Below are 6,276 nucleotides of genomic sequence, written 5' to 3'. Positions count from 1 at the left end.
ATATGCTCTCTTCAAGTATTGGAAGGCCACAATGAGGTCTCCCCACAGCCATCTCTTCTCCAAGCTAAATAAGCCCAGTTCCCTCAACCTTTCCTCATCAGAGAGGCGCTCCAGCCCTCTGATCACCTTCGTGGCCCTCCTCTGGACCTGTTTTAAGAGCTCCATATCCGTCCTGTGCTGAGGGCCCCAGGCCTGGATGCAGTGCTGCACATGGGGAGGGTGTTCCCAGGGTGTTGTGAGAAGGAAAACTTATGCCATCAGGCCTTCAGTTTTCCAGTATTAGGAGATGACACAGATGTGGTAAGGATGTTCTCCAGTGGGTCACCTTTGTGCCACTGTTTGAAAGAAAGCCAGTGGTCTACAGACTGGCTGTGTACCTCTTTCTACCTGCTGTCTTCCTCCTGAAGGCAATGCTGCCATCACATGCCTTGATGGCCTCTCTTGACCCTCTACCAACACCTGGTCAGACACTGAGTACTAACATTTCTCTTAGTTTGAAGTCTAAGTCAGTTTTCAACGATTGTTGTGTCAGATGATGTGGGCTATTTATAGGGATGCCACAGACTCGCTGCTTGCTTTCATTGATGTTCTTAATGTTGTCTGGCACCTGGGCTTTGCTTTCGCTTGCTTTTTTCTTCTGACCTTCATTTTCCCCATTTGACTGCACATATTGACACAGTGCTTTCTTTTTCCACAGCTTAGTATCTTTTGCAAACATAACCTCTCTCCAGCCAAGATGCTACCCATCATTCCTTCTGTGCCTAGCAGTGGAAGCCTGCTTTAATTTTACCCCAAACTGATACTGATCAAAGAACTGCATCAGCAGCTGGTGTTCCGCCAGAACTGGTCATTGTGGTCTTACTGCTGCACACTCAGTACCTGCTGTCAGTGTCAGGGTTTTCATCTGCTGAACACAGAAGCTTCATAGTATGCGGGAGGCCTAGCGTGCTACCCTCAGCCTGTGGCCAGCTCAGAGTGAGAACTGAACACAGTAAGAGGAGGTACAGATCAGCTTAACCTCTGTCTCAGATTTCATCCCTGGTTCTGACTGCAAATCAAGAGAAGTAGTCAGGGTTTTATATTCCTTAAAAGTCACTCCTAAAACTGGCTGTAGTTTGGTTTGGACAAACTTTGCATTCAGGGGAATCCTGACAGGATGAACTACAGGAAGTTAGCTTGTGACCTGCCTTTTCTATACCATTGTTTTTTATGTGTTTTACTGCATCTTCTTCTTCTCTCCCAAAATTTATTTTAATCTTAGTTATCAATTTTTTTAGCTGTTATTGTTGTTTTCTCTCAAATAGTCTATAGCCCCCCCACCCCCCAACCACCTTCCCTCCATAACGTGATCAGTACTGGAAATAATGCTGATCGACTCGAGTTGTGTAGACAGATGGTTTTAAATTTGCCTTCATTGAGCAGCCTGGAGTGACAGTGAGATGCCTTTCCCCGACACAAAACCACCTGAGTTACTGGATTTTGCTGCCCCAAGTGGTGAGGAACTGTGCATTCAGTATCGGGCGGGCTGTTTCCACCTCGGGAAAGGAAGGGTAGAAAAGGGAGGGAGCGGGAGGGGAGGGAAGGATAGAAGTGGGAGAAGGGAAGGAATTGAATGGGACAGGGACAGGGATAGAAATGGGAGAAGGGAAGGAATGGAATGGGACAGGGATAGGGATATGGATGGATAGTGGGGGTTGAACATTACGTCAGTGGTTCCAGTTGTGGAGTGCTGTCCTGCATTCTCCTACATCCACCCACTGCTATTTTCTTAATAACTTTCAGTTCCTTATTTGTAACTTAAATGAACACCAGAAAAGGTATCAACTTCAAAAAGTGCTTCAAAAACTGATACAGTTAGGTTTTGAAGGTGTAAAATCTGTAAAGTTAATAAAAATAAAATTTCTTACATGTTATTCTCTACAGTTTTTCAGCTCTCTGACATTAACAAAAACTAAATTACATGAAATTGTCATGGCTTTTCAGGCTCTAAACAAACAACAAAGCAAAAATATGAAAGGAAAAAACTATTTTCCCAGTGGACAGAACTGCAAGGAGAACTTGAAACAATAACTATCATGAAACTACATTTTCTTTTCGTCTCCCATCAGTGAGCCAGCAGTTGTGTACAGGCACTCTGGTGTGGGTTTTAAAATCAATGTAGAAAGAAAAAAAGAAGAAGGGGAAAAAAATCAGCAACAAAACAAAAATTGTTTTCCAGAAAACTAACCTGCAAAATTAGAAACCACCCAAGATAAGCATTTTTGAAAGTTTGAAAATGCCAGCTTCTGAGGCCCCCAGGAACTTCCTGTAGTGCTAAATAGAAAAGCTGGACTTATTGAGTGTGCTTTCTTGCTCAGAGTACGAGAGACAAGGGATTCTAAATCATAATCACACATATTGATTTATTGCATTTTATCTGCCTGAAACATGTACTTGAATGCTTTTCTTGGTAGGGAATTTCTGCCATCTTAAATCTGAATTAAATTTTTAGAGTCAAAGTGAATGTTGTTATGTTATTCTGAACCAACTGAGCTCTGAACCTATGACTCAGTGAAGAAGACTGCATGCTCTTAGCGGTCTGTAATTTGGGGGGTGAAAAAGAAAATGTACCTATGTCTAAGTGTGGGTTCATTTGTTGTTTTTGTTTGGAGTTGAGCATCTCAAGGCTCCTGATAACCTGCCCTGAAGTAAATGTATGAAGCATTGTAATTCAATTTCTTCTCAGGTGCAGAAGTTTATTATAAAAAATTTGAGAAGATGAAGGGCAAGGTAAGAATATTAAGCTATCTTTCTTTAAGAACATGAGTGAATAGAGATCCTACAAGCGGAAATATTGTGTGTGTATCAACCCAAATATATATTTTTTTTCTCAAAACTTTCAAATATTTCTTTCTTTTGTTGTTTTTTCTCTGTGCTATCACTTTGTTCCTTTAGAAAGGAAAAAGGTGATTTTCCAGGAGGGAAGATGAAGCTCTTGGTAGTATTTAGCCTTTTCATTTTTACCATTATGAGGATTCCACCATGGAAAAACTATGTGTATGGTTATTGTGTAGTGCCTAGTAGGAAACACGCAGAATAATGCTTTGTGGTAGGAAATGGATACAAAGAGGCCAGATATCATTTCTGAAAGCAAACTCGGGCAAATGCTTACAGAGTGCATTTTTATTGTTGTTATTTATGTTTCATCTTTAGATTATTTTAGATGATATCATTTATGTGGACTTGTGCAAGGCCCTTGACATGGTCCCCCACCACATCTTTATCTCCAAATTGGAGAGATGTGGATTTGACAGGTGGACCACCTGGTAGATAAGAAATTGGTTGAAAGGCCACAGACAGAGGGTGGTGATCTCCCTACCAGGTAGGGCTGGTAATGAGCAGTGTTCCCCAGTGGTCTGTCTTGGGACCAGTGCTCTTTAACATCTTTATCAATGACATTAGTGATGAGACTGGGCGCACCCTCAGCAAGTCTGCTGATGACACCAAGCTGAGTGGTGCAGTTGACACAATGGAAGGAAGGGATGCCATTCAGAGGGACCTCAACAGACTTGAAAGGTGGGCCCAGGTGAATATAATGAGGCTCTGGACAGCAAAATGCAAGGTTTTGTACTTGGGCTGGAGGAATCCCTGGCATATATACAGACTGCGATGAGCAATCCTTGAGAGTAGTCCTGCAGAGAAGGACCTGGGAGTCCTGGTGGATGAGAAATTTCACATGAGCCAGCAGTGTGCTGCTGCAGCTCAGAAAGCAAACGGTATCTTGAGCTCCAGCAGAAGAGGGGTGGCCAGCAGGGAGAAGGAGGTGATTATCCCTCTCTACTCTGTCCTCGTGAGGTCCCATCTGCAGTACTGTGACCAGGTCTGGGGACCCTACTGCAAGAAGGACAGGGCTGTTGGAGAGGGTCCAGAGGAGGGCCACAAAGATGATCAGAAGGCTGGAGCACCTCTCCTACAAAGACAGGCTGAGGGAGTTGGGCTTGTTCAGCTTGGAGAAGAGAAGGCTGCAGGGTGACATAATTGCAGCCTTTCAGTACCTAAAGGGAGCCTATAAACAGGAGGGAAGCAAACTCTTTACAAGGGTAGATAATGACAGGACAAAGGGAAATGGTTTTAAGTTGAAGGAGGGAAGATTTAGGTTGGATATCAAGGGGAAGTTTACCAGGAGAGTGGTGAGGTGCTGGAACAGGCTGCCCAGAGAGGCTCCTGATTTCCTGTCCCTGGAGGTGTTCAAGGTCAGGATGGACAGGGCCCTGAGCATCCGGGTCTAGTATTAGATATGGAAGCTGATGGCTCTACCTGCAGCAGGAGGGGTGGAGCTTGATGATGCTTGAAATCCCTTCTAACCCAAGCTATTCTATGATTCTATGATTCTATGATTCTATGATTCTACGATTCTACGATTCTATGATTCTATGATTCTATGATTCTATGATTCTATGATTCTGATTCTACTATTTTGCTTTGCCATCAGTGTTATCTCATCATAACTGAAAATGACTTCAGTTTTTTGTAACTGTAGAGATGGATAGAGAATTTCACTTAAAAAAAAAAAGAAAGTGTATGAAGTGGGTTTCTTCCATTTTCTACTACATTTGTGACTGCAGTGTCCATGTAAAAATGGGCAGGGGGACTTGCCAGAGCAGCAGTTGCCAAACACAGCTGCCACTAGAGGGCACGAAATGATTTTAAACACATCATCAGTCTAGCAGAAATGAAGACACACTTTATACCACGCTATAGAATTTAGGAAAAAGATACAGTGGAATTTAGGAGAAAATAAAATAATTTTTTCAAACAGTAACATAAATTAGTCAGAAATTGCATAACTTCTCTTTTTTCTTCTCTTTATTTTTTTTTTTTTCTTAAACCGTGTTGTGTAAAATGAGAGATAATTGAGCAGAAAATTGAGGGTTCTTTTGCAATGTGCTAGTAATCTCAGCTTCTGTCTTCTTGATAGATGACTTCTATGGGGAAATTCTTAGCTCTGCATTTGATTTTGCTTGGAATACATGTCTGTCTTTGCTCTTTGCAGAGATTACATTTTACCACAATGCAAATATACTTTCAAGATAAATCCATCGTGTATGTAGTCCTTCCATGCCGTGGCACTGGGGGCTTTAGCTCAAACTGCACAAGTCTTTGAGTAGTAATGTCTATCTTAGTATATTGCAATTTAATACCCATTATATGACAAAGATTGCATTAATAAACCAAAACAAAACAAAACACATACACACACACACAAAAAAAACCCCACAACCAAAAAACAAGACTGAGCCATGAAATGGATAATAGGCAAGGAAATCCAGGTAAAGCCAGCATTATGTTTCTGTGTCATATAAATGTGACATGAAAATGGAATGACTTCAGTAGTAGAACTATTGTAAAAGAGCAATTTAAGCTTAGCATTGCAAAAATGAAGGATTGAGCATTCATTCATGGCAGAGGACAGAGGACTTCCTCACAGGGTTCTGCACCTCTGCTAACCCTGGACACTCCCAGAAGGCATTTGACTTGGGAAAATAAATGCCACCAAGTTTTGGAAATCTCTGAGATTTGGGTCCTTTGAACTGAAGTTCCTGTGCAGGAAGGTGGCTGGCAGAGGCTGGCATGGAAAGGCAGAGCTTCAGTCACCAGCAGCTCTTCAGTTGTACCTCTCCACTGATAGGGGTGGATGAGTTCAAACTTAACCTTCCATGTTTGTGGGTTTTCTCTGGCCACTGTGGAACCTTGAGAATGATATCTCAATCTCAGCCTGAAGCCAGAGGAAGTTCTCACTAACTTAGGCAACCAGCAGTGTAATGGCACCTTGGCATCAAGCAGAGGTATTTTCCATTCCCTTAGCACTTGTTTCTAGTCTGAGACAGCATATTCTGCTAGTGGGAAGCAGTGGCATTAAATTTAAGTGACATTGATATCATGTCTTCAAAGGAATTTTCACTTGCATTTCTTCCTGAGGACATGCAGTATGCAGAAAAACTGGGTTAGATGGGATGCTCTGTTTGCACAAGACCAGGCTGGCTGGCAACTGATAGGAGTAGCTTCTCCTACCAGTGGAAAGGAGTCTTAAGACAGGAGTTGGGAAGGTTCATTCATAGAGCTTGAAACTAGGCATGGAGGGAGGTGGGAGTGTAACTGGGGCACTAGAACAGAGCCTGTATATAATGTCCCAGTGCTTCTAAGAGAGGAACATACTAATAAGATCCTACAGTCTTTTCCTCTCTTTCAATATTGGGAGCTGTAGCTGAGTTGTCATTGTGTGGATGATGAGTGCCA

Source organism: Coturnix japonica, chromosome Z, assembly GCF_054131305.1.
Source record: "Coturnix japonica strain WE chromosome Z, WE-NBRP24, whole genome shotgun sequence".
Classification (NCBI taxonomy): domain Eukaryota; kingdom Metazoa; phylum Chordata; class Aves; order Galliformes; family Phasianidae; genus Coturnix; species Coturnix japonica.
The sequence above is the reverse complement of the archived record's forward strand: the minus strand, read 5'-3'. Positions refer to the sequence as shown.